We start from the raw sequence: 15174 nt of genomic DNA, 5'->3' as shown, positions 1-15174 counted from the left end.
CTTTAGAGGACAAGGAAAAGAGACAGACTTAGACAGAGGCAGGCAGGAATGAGGTCAAGAAAGGTCTTGCCTGTCACGGTCATGGATGTAGATTTTATTTAAATGCCATGGGAAGATCATGGAGGCTTTTTATGAAAAGCCTGGATTAGTGTAATTTCTTGATTTTAAAAAGACAAATCTGTCATAAAGGATCTAAGAAGGGAAAGGTAGCAGAGGCATGTCAGGAGGCTATTTCAGTTGAGGGATATCACAGAATTCCAGCAAGAAATGAAAGTGGGTGCTTGAGGACAGTCTTAGAAGAAGTAGATGTATTAAATATATATAGATTCAAGGTAGACCTGGCAGGATTGACTGATGGATTAGATGCTGGCTGAGGCCAGTGGGGGTGATGGTTGAAGAGGAATACAAAGAATAATCAAGGACTCCTCCTTGCCAACCCAGTAGCTGATTCGGGAGTATGTGCTCCTTTGTAAGTTAACCTATTTTTGGACAGCTCGATTTGTAGGCAGAGTTTTCATAAGTCGAGTTTAAATCTGTCTCCCTGTAACTACACTCACTGATCCAAGGCCTAGTTTTGGAATTTCATAGACCAAGTACACTGCTTCTTCTTTCCAATAATCCTCCATATTTTCAACGACAGCGATTGTAATTCTTTCACACACACCATGGGTTTGATGTCCTCCAAGCTCAATGTGCTCTGTGTGTTCATGTGGTCCTTTATACCAGGCATGGCTTGACTTTGCTTCTAAGACATACTGACTGTGTGGATTAGAATCTCTTTGTGGTTTGTCATTCCTGATTACTGGATGAAACCAGGTCTGGAATCGGTAAGAACTGAAATCCTCAATCATTGTTTCACAGATGTTCTACACATTGGAATCACCTGATGAGTTTTTAAAAATGCTAACATCTGTGTCCCATACCCAGCAGGTCTGATTTAGTTGATATAGGGTGCATCCCAGGCATTGAGAGTTTCATATGCTCTCCAGTTGATTCTAATGGGCAACAAAGCTTGACAGCTGTTGCTGTTTTAATCCTTGCTATTCAAATATGGCTCATGAACCAGTAGCATTAGCAGCTCCTGGAGATTGTTAGAAATGTAGGTAGAATCTCAGCCCTCTTTCTGAACTCTGTCCTATTTAATCAGAATCTGCATTTTAACACAACCCTCAGATAGTCCTGTCCCATGTTAAAGTTTGAGAAACACTTGTATAAATTAGTGATTTTTTTAACTTTTATTTTACATTCAGGGCTACATGTGGAGATATGTTAAACTTGTGTTATGGAGGCTTGCCGTACAGATTGTTTCGTTACACAGGTATTAATTCTAGTGCCCATGGGTTATTTCTCTTGATCCTCTCCCTCCTCTCATCCTTTACCCTCCAATAGGCCTCAGTGTCTGTTGTTCCCTTCTATATGCCTACATATTCTCATCATTCAGCTCCCTCTTATAAGTGAAAAAGTGTGGTATTTGGTTTTCTGTTCCCGTGTTGGTCTGCTAAGGATAGTCTTCCAGCTCCATTCCTGTTCCTGCAAAGAAAAGGATCTTGTTATTTTTTATGGCTGCATAGTATTCCATGGTGTTTAGGTACCACATTTTATTTATCCAGTCTACTCTTGATGGGTGTTTAGGTTGATTCTATGTCTTTGCTATTGTGAATAGTGCTGCAATGAACATATGCATGCATGTGTCTTTATGATCAAATGATTTATATTCCTTTGGGTTATACCTAGTAATAGGATTGCTGGGTCAAATGGTAGCTCTGTTTTTAGGTTTTTGAGGAATCACCACACTGTTCTCCACAATAGTTGAACTAATTTACCTGCCCACCAACAGTGTATAAGCATTGCTTTTTCTCTGCAACCTTGCCAGCACCCGTTACTTTTGGACTTTTAAAAATAGCCATTCTGAATGGTGTGAGATGGTATCTCACTGTGGTTTTGTTTTGGATTTCTCTAGTGATCAGTGCTGTTAAGCTTTTTTTTTAAAAAAAATATGCTTGCTGACTGTATGCATGTCTTCTTTTGAAAACATACATGCACATGCCACCTACAGCATGGGAGAAACCTTAATTAGATTCCAATTGTCAATTTTTGCTTTTATTGCAGTCGCTTTTGGCATCTTTGCCATGAAATCTTTGCCATTTGCTATGTCTACGATTGTATTGTCTAGGTTTTCTTCCAGTGTTTTTACAGTTTTGGGTTTTATATTTAAGTCTTTAATCCACCTTGAGTTAATTTTTGTATATCCTGTAAGGAAGAGGTCCAGTTTAAGTCTCCCACATATGGCTAGCTAGTTATCTCAGCACCATTTATTGAATAAGGAGTGCTTTCCCCATTGCTTGTTTTTGTCAGTTTTATCAAAGATCAAATGGTTGTAGGTATGGGGACTTCTTTCTGAGCTCTCTATTCTATTCCATTTGTCTACGTGTCTGTTTTTGTACAAGTACCATGCTGTTTTGGTTACTGTAGCCCTGTAGTATAGTTGAAGTCATATAGCATGATGCCTCCAGCTTTGCTCTTTTTACTTAGGATTGCCATGGCTATTCAGACTCTTTTTTGGTTCTGTATGATTTTTAAAATAGCTTTTTCTATTTCTGTGAAGAATGTCATTTGTGGTTTAATAGAAATAGCATTGAATCTATAAATTACTTTGGGCAGTATGGCCATTTTAATAATATTGATTCAACACAGCAGTTGGGCAGAGCCTACAGCAGCTCAGCAATGCCTCTGCTGATAGACTGTGACTAGACTACCTCCTTGCTGGGGAGGACATCTCTGAAAAAAGGCAGCAGCACATCAGGAAATTATAAATAAAGCCCCACCTTCCCAGGACAGAGCACCTGGGAAAAGAGGCAGTTATGAGTTCCACTGCAGCAGACTTAAAGGTACCTACTCAGCAGCTCTGAATGGAACAACAGAACTCTCAGCATAGTACTTGAGCTCTGATAAGGGACAAACTGTCTCCTCAAGCTGCTCCCGACCCCTGTATATCCAAAGAGGCACCTCATAAAGGAGAGCTCTGGCTGACATCTGGCAGGTACCCTTCTGGAACCAAGATAACAGAAGAAGAAACTGGCAGCAACCCTTACTGTTCTGCAGCCCTGCAGGTGATCCTCAGGCAAGCAGGGTCTGGAGTGGACCTCCAGCAGTCCTACAACAGAGGGTTCTGACTGTTAGAAGGAAAACTTAAAAACAGAAAGAAACAGCTTGAACATCAACAAAAAGGACAACCACACAGAGACCCCATCTGAAAGTCACCAACTACTAAGACCATAGGTAGATAAATCCACAAAGATGGGAAGAAACTAGCACAAAAAGGATGAAAACACCAAAAAACAGAATGCCTTTCCTCCTCCAAGGGATCATAACTCCTCACCAGCAAGGGAACAAAGCTGGATGGAGAATGAGTCTGATGAATTCACAGAAACAGGTTTCATAAGGTGAATAATAACAAACTTCTCTGAGCTAAAAGAACATGTTCTAATCCAATGCAAATAAACTAAGAACCTTGGAAAAAGGTTAGACAAAATGCTAACTAGAATAAACAGCTTAAAAAGAACATAAACAACTTGATGGAGCTGAAAAACACAGCACGAGAATGTCACGAAGCATACACAAGTTTCAACAGCTGAATTGACCAAACAGAAGAAAGGATATGAGAGATTGAACATCAACTCAATGAAATAAAATGAGAAGGCAAGATTATAGAAAAAATAGTGAAAAGAAATGAACAAAGCCTCCAAGAAATATTATGTGAAAAGACCTAATCTACGTTTGATAGGTGTACCCGAATGTGACAGAGAGAATGAATCCAAGCTGGAAAACACTCCTCAGGGTATTATTCAGGAGAACTTCCCGACCTAGCAAAGCAGGCCACCATTCAAGTCCAGGAAATACAGAGAACACCAAAAAGATTCCTGAAGAAGAGCAACCCCAAGGCACATAATCATCAGATTCACGAGGGTTGAAATGAAGGAAAAATGCTAAAGGCAGCCAGACAGAATGGTCAGGTTACCCACAAAGGGAAGTCCATCAGACTCACATTGGATCACTCTGCAAAAACCCTACAAGCCAGAAGAGAGTGGGGGCCAATATTCAACATCCTTAAAGAAAAGAACTTTCAACCTAGAATTTCATATCCAACCAAACTAAGCTTCATAAGTGAAGGAGAAAAAAAGTCCTTTACGGACAAGCAATTACTAAGAGATTTCATCACCACCAGGCCTGCCTTACAAAAGCTCCTGAAAGAATCACTAAACATGGAAAGGAACAACCAGTACCAGCCACTCCAAAAACGTACCAAATGGTAAAGAACATCAACACAATGAAGAAACTGCATCAACTAATGGGCAAAACAACCAGCTACATCAAAATGGCAGGATCGAGAGAGATCCAAGATGGCTGATCACTAGCAGCTCAGGCACGTAGCTCCCAGTGAAAGGGCAGAGAACGAGAGGACACCACACTTTCAGACAAATATTTGTTGCTCACGGACCAAGAGATTCCCAGCGGAGCAGCCCCACGGGTCACCAGAGAGACTCTTGTGGCCGGCGCGGCAGTTTTGCTGGCGCCTTAGCGCAGCAGTTCTTGGTGCAGAGTCCGGAGATTCCCGGGCAGAAAGGCACCATCAATCTTAACACTGCTGTTTTGGCCGGTGCAGTGGATTGCTCAGATTTCGGCGCTGGGTATCAACAAGTTGGACGTCCTCTCAGAGACCTAGTTAGAAAGTTGGTAACTACAAAGATGACAGAGGGATAAATCTATAATGAAGGGAAGAAACCAGCCTAAAAAGGCAGAGAATACTCAAAATCAGATTGCCTTTCCCTCTACAGGGGATCGCAATTCCTCATCAGTAATGGAACAAGGCTTAATGGAGAACGAGTGTGTTCCAATAACAGAAGCAGGTTTCAAAAGGTGGGTGATAAGAAACTTCTGTGAATTAAAAGAACTTGTTCTAACCCAATGCAAAGAAACTAAGAACCTTGAAAAAAGTTTGACGAAATGTTAACGAGAATGGACAATTTAGAGAGGAATATAAGTGAATTGATGGAGCTGAAAAACACAACACGAGAACTTTGCGAAGTATGCACAAGTTTAAACAGTCGAATTGATCAAGCAGAAGAAAGGATATCAAAAGTCCAGGACCAACTCAGTGAAATGAAACGAGAAGACAAGATTGGAGAAAAAAGGATAAAAAGGAATGAGCAAAGTCTCCAGGAAATATGGGACTACGTGAAAAGACATAATTTATGTTTGATAGGTGTACCTGAATGTGACGAAGAGAATAAATCCAAGTTGGAAAATACTCTTCAAGATATCATTCAGGAAAACTTTCCCAACCTAGCAAGGCAGGGTAATATTCAACTCCAGGTAATGCAGAGAACACCACAAAGATATTCTTCAAGAAGACCAACCCCAAGGCACATAATCGCCAGATTTATTAGGGTTGAAATGAAGGAGAAAATACTAAGGGCAGCCAGAGAGAAAGGTCGGGTTACCCATAAAGGGAAACCTATCAGACTTAACAGCAAATCTCTCAGCAGAAACCCTACAAGCCAGAAAAGAGTGGGGACCAATATTTAACATCCTTAAAGAAAAGAACTTTCAACCCAGAATTTCATATCCAGCCAAACTAAGCTTTATGAGAGAAGGAAAAATTATATCTTTTGCGAACAAACAAGTACTTAGAGACTTCACCACCACCAGGCCTGCTTTACAAGAGCTTCTGAAAGAAGCGCTATACATATAAAGGAACAACCAATATTAGCCTTTCAAAAAATATATCAAAAAGCAAAGAGCATTAACACAATGAAAAATTTACACCAACTAATGGGCAAAACAGCCAGCTAGCATCAAATGCCAGTATTAAACTTATATATATTCTAATTGGATAAAAAGCCAAAACCCATCGATATGCTGCATTCAGACCCATCTCACATGCAACGATGTACAAAGACTCAAAACAAAGAGAAGGAGGAAGATTTACCAACCAAACAGAGAGTAAAAATAAATAAATAAACAAAAAGCAGGAGATGCAATTCTTGCCTCTGATAAAGTAGACTTTAAAGCAACAAAGATCAAAAGAGGCAAAGAAGGACGTTACATAATGGCAAAAGGATCAATGTAACAAGAAGAGCTAACGATTCTATAGATCAATGAGACAGAAAATTAACAAGGACATCCGGGACTTGAACTCAGACCCGGAACAAGTAAACTTAATAAACATTTATAGAACTCTCCACTTCAAATACACAAAACATACATTACCACCTCACACCTATTCCAAAAGTGACTACATAATTGGAAGTAAATAACTCCTCAGTAATCGCATAGCATTCCATACGTTTAAATGAAATATTGGTTGGCTGTTTGTTTGTTATTTTCTTCCCTTATTCCTTCCTGTCTACATCAAGTATAATTATTGGTATAAAAGAGGTTTTCAATACCCATTACTAAACTGCATTCTAGCCTGGGCAAGAAAGCAATACTCCCATTCTCTCTCTCTCTTTCTTTTCCTTTTTCTTCCTCTTCTTCATTCTTTTATTTCTTTCTTTCTTTCTAAAAAAAAAAAGCAGGATCAAATTCACACATAACAATATTAACCTTAAATGTAAATGGGCTAAATGCCCCAATCAAAAGACACAGACTGGCAAATTGGATAAAAAGTCAAGACCCATTGGTTTGCTGTATTCAGGAAATCTATCTCATGTGCAAGGACACACATAGGCTCAAAATAAAGGGATGGAGGAAGATTTATCAAACGAATGGAGAGCAAAAAAAAGCAGGAGTTGCAATTCTAGTCTCTAATAAAATAGACTTTAAACCAACAAAGATCAAAAGAGACAAAGAAGGGCATTACATAATGGTAAAAGGATCAATGCAACAAGAAGAGCTAACAGTCCTAAATATATATGCACCTAATGCAGGAGCACCCAGATAGATACATAAAGCAAGTTCTTAATGACCTACAAAGAGACTTAGACTCCCACACAATAATAGTGGGAGACTAACACTCCACTGTCAATATTAGACAGATCAATGAGACAGAAAATTAACAAGGATATCCGGGACTTGATCTCAGACCAAGTGGACCTAACAGACATCTATAGAACTCTCCACCCCAAATCCACAGAATATACATTCTTCTCAGCACCACATCAACCTACTCTAAAACTGATCACACAATTGGAAGTAAATCACTCCTCAGCAAATGCAAAAGTCTGAAATCTTTTGTTTGTTTGTAAAGACTTAAACATAAGACCTAACACCATAAAAGCCTTAGAAGAAAACTTAGGCAATACTATTCAGGACGTAGGCATAGACAAGGACTTCATGACTAAAACACCAAAATAGACAAATGGGATCTAATTAAACTCCACAGCTTCTGTACAGCAAAAGAAACAATCATTAGAGTGAACCGGCAACCAACAGAATGGGAAAAATTTTTTGCAAGCTACCCGTTTGATAAAGGGCTAATATCCAGAATCTATGAAGAATTAAAACAGATTTACAAGAAAAAAACAACCCCATTCAAAAGTGGGCGATGGATATGAACAGACACTTGTTAAAAGAAGACATATTTGAGGCCAGCAAACATATGAAAAAATGCTCATCATTACTGGTCATCACTGGTCATTAGAGAAATGCAAATCAAAACCACATTGAGATGCCATCTCATACCAGATAGAATGGCGATCATTTAAAAATCTGGAGAGAACAGATGCTGGAGAGGATGTGGAGAAATAGGAACACTTTTACACTGTTGGTGGGAGTGTAAATTAGTTCAACCATTGTGGAAGACAGTGTGGCAATTCCTCAAGAATCTGGAAATAGAAATTCCATTTGACCCAGCAATCCCATTACTGGGTATGCACCCAAAGGGTTATAAATTGTTCTATTATAAAGACACATGCACACATATGTTCATTGTGGCACTGTTTACAATAGCAAAGACATGGAACAAACCCGAATGCCCATCAATGGTAGACTGGACAAGGAAAATGTGGCACATATATACCATGGAATACTATTCAGCCATTAAAAACAATGAGTTTGTGTCCTTTGTAGAGACATGGATGAATCTAGAAACCATCAGCAAACTGACACAAAAACAGAAAATCCAACATCTCATGTTCTCACTCATAGGTAGGTGTTGAACAATGAGAACATGTGAACACAGGGAGGGTAGCATCATACACTGGGGTCTGTTGTGGGGGGCAAGGGGAGGGATAGCAGGGGGTGGGGAGGTTGAAGAGAGATAAGATGGAGAGAAATGCCAGATATAGGTGATGGAGGCAGCAAACCACCTTGCCATGTATGTACCTATGCAACAGTCCTGCGTGATCTGCACATGTACCCCAGAAGCTAAAGTACAATAAAACAAACAAACGAACAAACAAAATATTGATTCTTCCTTTCCATGAGTATGGAATGTTTTTCCATTTGTTTGTGTCGTCTTTGTAAATCAGTGATTCTAAACCTTGGCTTCACATTTGAATTGTTTGAGGAGCTTTTAAATAAATAGTTATGCCCAATTCTAACTTAAGAGATTCTGATATAATTTGTCTGAGTGTGTACCTGGGCATTAAGATTTTTAAGAATTCCCCAGATGATTTGAATGTGCAGACTAATGAGAACCATGGTTCCGTATCTTACCTCTGACAGTAATTAATCTAGTGGCTATGAGTAAGGTGTTTATTTTCTCCTAACATTTACTCTCTGTAAACAAAACAAAACAAAACAAAAAACCTTGGCCCTGGCACAGAGGACCAAAGAAATATTAAAGATTTAGAATAATTTCTAGCAGGGGCAGCTTTGTAGCTATATAAATAGGAATTTGGCCACCAAGAAGATCCTAATATTAAAAGACAAGGCTAATAAGGAGAAATGAAATCTGAGTTAATTTGCCCAGAAAAGTGAAGGGTGGAGATTGGATACCGTGCTTCAGTGCTCAGCAAGGTAATTTAATAGATGTTGATCAGCTCTTCTTTGCCACCAGAGTGCTGCCGGGCTGAGACTGCAGCATGAGAGATGTTGTCATGGTATCTGAGATTCTTTCTGGATCACTACTGAGCCAGTCATTCATGTGCTATTATCCTTGGAGCAGCCTGTGCCAAATACTCTAGGAGTGAGAAGGACTGTGCTTATGACAACTAGGCTTTCCAAGGAAAATATGCTTAGTGGCCCAAATCCTGGGGGCTGTGGGAGCTGAAGGAAGGTGAAGAGGTTGGTTAATATCTGTAAAGGAATGTCACCTTGAAAGATGCTGAGACCATCCTCTGAGGATCTTATGAAGGCTTTTCATAAGAGTGGTGATTTTTCATCTTCATGGTCAAACCATAGAAGGTTGCCTTCCTGGACTCACTTCTCCAGATATTACCATTTTCTCTTCTAGATTTGAAAATCATGTCAAAAAGCAGCTTCCCCTATGGAGTTACAAAAAAGCAATTCATGTCTGTATATACTCTTACTTACACATTCAATATTTTATTTGCTCTGCTTGTAAATTCTGCAAATATGGTATTATTCCCTTCTATGTGTAAGAAAATTAAGGGAAGAGGTGACACGTTCTGTGGACAGAGTGCTAAGTGGTGGCTCCTCAATTTAAACCCACGTCTTTCACCTCTAATTCCAATGTACTTCTGAATTCTAAAGAATGGATTATATTTTATTTTTGGAAGACTTATCAACATCTTTGGGATTTTAAAAAGGAGTAACCTGGGCAGAGGGAAGTAACCCTCAGATTCATCCATGATAACTCTGGCTGTGCCCCTTAGTGATCACAGTGCATATCAACTTGTCCTCTACCACCAAAGGGTGCCCTGAGAAGGGATGGGGTATGACTGCTCCAGGTATGTAGTTTCTTTTGCAGATTATGAAAATATTTTGGAATTATAAAAGGTTAATGGTTGTACAACCTAGTGATTTTATTAAAATCCACTGAATTGTGTACTTTAAATGGGCGTATTTTATGGTATTTGAATTATATATCAATTACAAAAAAGTTGGAGACTTCAAAAGTGATAGAACTAAGCAAAAGAACAAGGAAATAGAAGACTTGAAAAAATTGCATGCCATCTAGACATAATAAATATCTATAGAACAATTCACTATAAAACAGCAGAATATGCATTTTTCTCAAGCACAAATACAGCTCTCTCCAGTACAGACCGTATGCCAGGTCACAGCACTCAATGTGTTTAAATGATTCATCACACACATATGTTCTATGACCACAATGGAATGAATTACAGAAGGAAATTTGAAAAATTCACAAATATGTGAATACTAAACATACAATCCTAAATGGATCAAAGTATAAATCTCAAGAGAAATTAGAAGTACTTTGAGAATAATAAAAATAAAAATTCAACAAATTAAAATATATGGCATGTAGCTAAGGAATGATTAGATGGAAATTTATAGTTATAAGTATCTATATTTTTTAAAAAACAAAAATAATAACCTAACTTCATACCATAAGACATTGGAAAAGTAAGAGCAAACAAACCTAAAGCAACCACAATGAAGACAGTAGTAAAGATTAGAGCATAAATGAACAAAATAGAGACAGAAAAAAATAGAAATGGAATGAAATGAAATCAAGAGTTGGTTCATTGAAAGAGCAACAAAATTGACCAACCTTAACTAGACTGAAGTGATTTTGCACTGAGGATCTTTTCCTGAATCCCTGAAGTAAACTCAGCCATGTAAGCCATCAGGCTCTAGATATCTACTTTATAAATGAAACCCTAAATATATATCCTAGTCCCTGAGAAAGGTGGAATATTAGATATCTCTGAGCTTGTTCTTACTGGTAAGAGCAGGAGAAAATATCTCTTAGACTCAGGTATGTTCTAAATACAGGTCATCCAATCTGAGAAAATGTACTCTGATAGGAGATCAAATTAAAAATCACAATTATTCCAAGGGTCTACTGTAGAATGAAAGGATAATCTTGCAGAAGGATGACATCTAAGTGGATAAACTGGTAACAAAGTAGCCAGGAGAAGTAGATTTGGGCTGGGGCCAAAAAGTAGCTGCCAAGGGCCAACTGCATTTGTTGATGTTTCCAGGGCTGTGGTTTGGTGAGAGTACGTCCTGTGCTGTCAAAGGTATGATGAGAAAATGACTTTCAAATCAAAACCTATATACACAAATCGTGGCCCAGCACTTATTAGCAGATGACCTCAGGCAGATATATTTAATTTTTCCAAGAACTTTTTAGATCTAAAAGGCAGATGAAATTCCTGTTTCACAAAATTGTTGTGATGATAAAATGAGATCAAATAAAAGGTGTCTTTTATAGCATTTGGTACTGAGAAGGTATTTAATAGATGGTAGATATTAGTGATTTTTTTTTGCCATCATCATTATTGTATTATTATAATAGCTTTAAGAAAATAAAAGTTCAATGGCTAATTCAATCAGAAAGTCTTTTTCACACACAACCCCACAGAAGAGATGTGATTTCCTGGCTGGCAAGAACACAATATACAGTTGTTGGGATCATTCATTATAGAGACCTTCCCCACAGCCCAGATGTCCACCCATATGGAATTCCCTTTGATTGTCAAGTTTCTGAACTGACTTTTCCACGCAGAGACTTTAACAGCATAGTGGAGTGAACCCAAAGTGTCGGCCTACTTAACCAAGGATGTAGAGTATTAAAATTTAATTCTAAAATTCTACGCCTTAACCAGTTTTCCCTTATGCCAGAGAAAAGGTTTTCCAGTATGTCAGGTATCAGATATTGCCATTGGGAATTACCTTTCCTCCTGAATTTGGAAACATACACTCAAAAGTGTATGTCACCTTGAAGGATGCTGAGACCATCCTCTGAGGATCTTATGAAGGCTTTTCATAAGAGTGGTGATTTTCCATCTTCATGGTCAAACCACAGAAGGTTGCCTTCCTGGACTCACTTCTCTGGATATTACCATTTTCTCTTCTAGATTTGAAAATCGTGTCAAAAAGCAGCTTCCCCTATGGAGTTATAAAAAAGCAATTATGCTTAATTCTTGCTTTTTGTCAGATTAAAACAGAATAATTATATATTTATATTAAGGATAGTTGCTTTCAAGGGCTATCTATCATCACTTCTTATCACAAATGGAGGAAATATACGGCTTAGGTGTTTTGTCCTCAACTATGTAGCAGGAGTCAAGCCCTTGTTTGCTTGATTCCAAGGCCCATTCTAGTCCTCCTCTACCACCTCCGCTGTCTTATATCGACATCTGTAAATAAGACTTCTAGGCAGGGTATGTTTAGTAAAATAAGCACAGTTAAAAAATCATTTATAAACATTACTGATGGGGCATGATCATGTCTAGGAAAAATGGAGAAGGGTGCACAGAGGAAATAAATCTCTGTATTTCATCCCTCAGTTTAGCTTTCTCTGAAGTGCATCAATTATTCATTTATATCTCATTCATTCCATTACTGAGCATCTGTTGCACATTGGACACTTTGTGCTTTGTAGGGATCCAGTAGTAAGCAAGGAAGTTGAGTAAATGCAGTTGTGTTCAGTTTGTGAAGCCTTCTTTGATCTCTATGATAAGAGGAATTTCTCCCTCCTCTTTTGGAAGCACCTGACCACTTTTACCCAACTTTTTCTGTGGGACACAATGGCCTTGGCAACAGCACGTTGGAAAGGGCATGTGGTCTCCTGCCACACCTCCAGTCCTCTCTGCTTTCAGAAAGAAAGCCTTTCCTGTCCACATTCCCACATACAGCCCTAATTTAGTCTTCTATTTCCCAAAGTCCTGCAGCCCTAATGCCAGACTTCCCTGAACCTCGGCACACACCACTTGGGATCAAAGGCTGTGTGCACGGTAGTTAAACATGGGTTTTGCACTGGGTTTGGGTTCTACTTGGCCATTTAGTAGCCATGTAATCCTTGGCAAGTAACCTAATTCCTTATCATCTCAATTTCCTCCGTTTTACAATAGGGATCTTGACAATACCTACCTCAGAGGGCTGTCATCCTAATAAAATGTGTTAATCACATGAAGTTTCTAGAACTGTATATAACCATACTTTCTCCTTCTTCAGGAATCGCCACCAGCTCCTTTTCACTCATGTCATCAAATCCAATTAAATCTGGTGTCAAGACCACCTGCAAGTGCGGTGAGCACATTATCTTTTTTATTTTTCCTAAGCTCTCAGTCCTCAGTCCCGCTGGACTAAGTCCTGCTCCCAAAATATATGCTGAGCTCTCCCTTTCCTTCGTCTTTGCTCAGAATCCCTTCCCTTTGCTCTGCATTGCCCACCTGAGTAATCATCCAACATCCCATCCGAGTGCATCATGTCCATGCAGCTTTCCCAGCTGCTGCCGTCAGATCATCACAATCAACTCTTCTTTCTCATGCTTGCCACCTCTATAACCCCATCTGCCTTCTACTGGAACTCCTTGGGGAGACGTTTACACATTCTTCTTGATGGTGAGCTTCTCCAGGTCAGGGAAAGTGTTTATTACTGTTTGTTGAATAAAATGAAATCAAATCCACTCTTAAACTCCTTTAAGTTGAAACAGCATCATCTAACTCAGTAAAACTGAACACTTGGTTTGGGGTTAATCCTTCAATTTTGTCTATATAATCTATTTTCTCTATGATTCCTAGGGCAATGGAGCCTGTTATAACATAGGGGTTTTCTAGTTGATTTATTCCTATGTCATTACAGTCTCCCTAACAAGGTATTTATTTATGTGTCAGGAGGCAGATATTCGAGGGAAAGTTTGGCCTGGATGCCAGGAGGTTTGAAGCTTGCTTTTTGATTCAGACAGAGACACATTGCTCGAATGCTGTCTTGAATAGTTTAAAGAATCAGTGCCTATGGTAGAGCACAGTCAAATCTCTGAATTATTCATCATCACATCCTGAAAGGAGTGGAGATGTGAGAGAGGGTCAGGAGGAAATCAGAAGACTCAGAAAGGAGGACCCGGGGCTCCTGCTTGATTTGTCCACAAAGGGAAGATTGATGAGCAGCTCTCCTAATGAAAAAGATATTCTGAGGAAGTGGCAATTAGGGCCATGTGGGGACAGGTTGAACATTGGAAAGAAATCAAGAGGATTTATCAATGCTTCAGCAATTCCACCCCAAAGTAGGTGATGGAGCAACCATGGATACCATAGGGAGTGTGTGTATGTAAGTGCGGTGAGCACCTGGGGAAGCTCTGGATCTAGGTGAGGAATGATCAGCTTTAGGACCAGGAAAACAAAGGAAGGTTACACTAGCCAGAAAGCTAGCATCCAAGGAAAAGCTAGTTTTGACTGAGAGAAACACCAGCTCTCCCATAAAGAGTGGGACAGTCAGGTCAAAACAACACAGTGAGGGGCAGATATGCTTCTGTTTCCCTGTTAGCCAGGTGTCCTCTTGGCAGCAGGTGAGCAGAACTCTAAGGCTACAACTTAATTACAGGGTGAGATTCATTAAGATTCTTTACTTTTTTTTGTTGTTGTTGAGATGGAGTCTCACTCTGTTACCCAGGCTGGAGTGCAGTGGTGCGATCTCAGTTCACTGCAACCTCCACCTCTTGGGTTCAAATGATTCTCCTGCCTCATCCTCCCAAGTAGCTGGGACTACAGGCACGTGCCACCATGCCCAGCTAATATTTGTATTTTTAATAGAAACAGGGTTTCACCACGTTGGCCAGGATGGTCTCGATCTCTTGACCTTGTGATCTGCCTGCCTCAGTCTCCCAAAGTGCTATTACAGGCGTGAGCCACCGTGCCTGGCCCAAGATTCTTTCCTTTCTTATCAGACTCACAGTTAAGGTCCAAAATGAGAACGACAAGTGCTAAATACCTCATACTTTAAGCTCACCTAGGTCTCACCAGTTGGGGCCAGCTACCTTCCTGGAAGATTTTCTGAAGGACACCAGAACTAACGCAACCATCACAGGCCCTGCGATATACCAGCTTCTCAACAAACATGGGGCTGAACAAGGAAAAGGAAACTCTGTCTTTTGAAGGATGTTACTTTCTGCAGAAAAGTGCTCCCCTTTCTACAAGCTGGTGAAGGAGATGACTTCCAAGAGAATCTCTCCAAATGAGGTGGAGAGTCTGAGATGGACACTGCCATTTTCTGTCCTTCCTTCCCTTATTTACCAGTGAACTTGACTATCACCCCCACACCATGCAGCCTACATAGCCAAAAAGAGAATTAGAA

At 39.6% G+C, this 15174-nt stretch overlaps 1 long non-coding RNA gene across 1 annotated transcript; it reads right to left on the bottom strand.

Annotated features, from left to right (window-relative positions):
* Positions 1–283: 283 nt before the first annotated feature.
* On the bottom strand, positions 284–13570 carry LOC105707761 (uncharacterized). The gene is made up of 4 exons (XR_001105160.2): positions 13275–13570; positions 11773–11988; positions 9258–9428; positions 284–1530 (listed from the first exon to the last, which is right to left on the bottom strand). It is a non-coding gene; the product is annotated as an uncharacterized LOC105707761 (long non-coding RNA).
* Positions 13571–15174: the final 1604 nt, after the last annotated feature.

The sequence above is a fragment of the Aotus nancymaae genome, unplaced genomic scaffold (genome assembly GCF_030222135.1).
Source record: "Aotus nancymaae isolate 86718 unplaced genomic scaffold, 86718_ANA_hifiasm-v0.15.2.pri h1tg000057l, whole genome shotgun sequence".
In the NCBI taxonomy this organism is placed as follows: Eukaryota; Metazoa; Chordata; class Mammalia; order Primates; family Aotidae; genus Aotus; species Aotus nancymaae.
The sequence above is the reverse complement of the archived record's forward strand: the minus strand, read 5'-3'. Positions and strand labels throughout refer to the sequence as shown.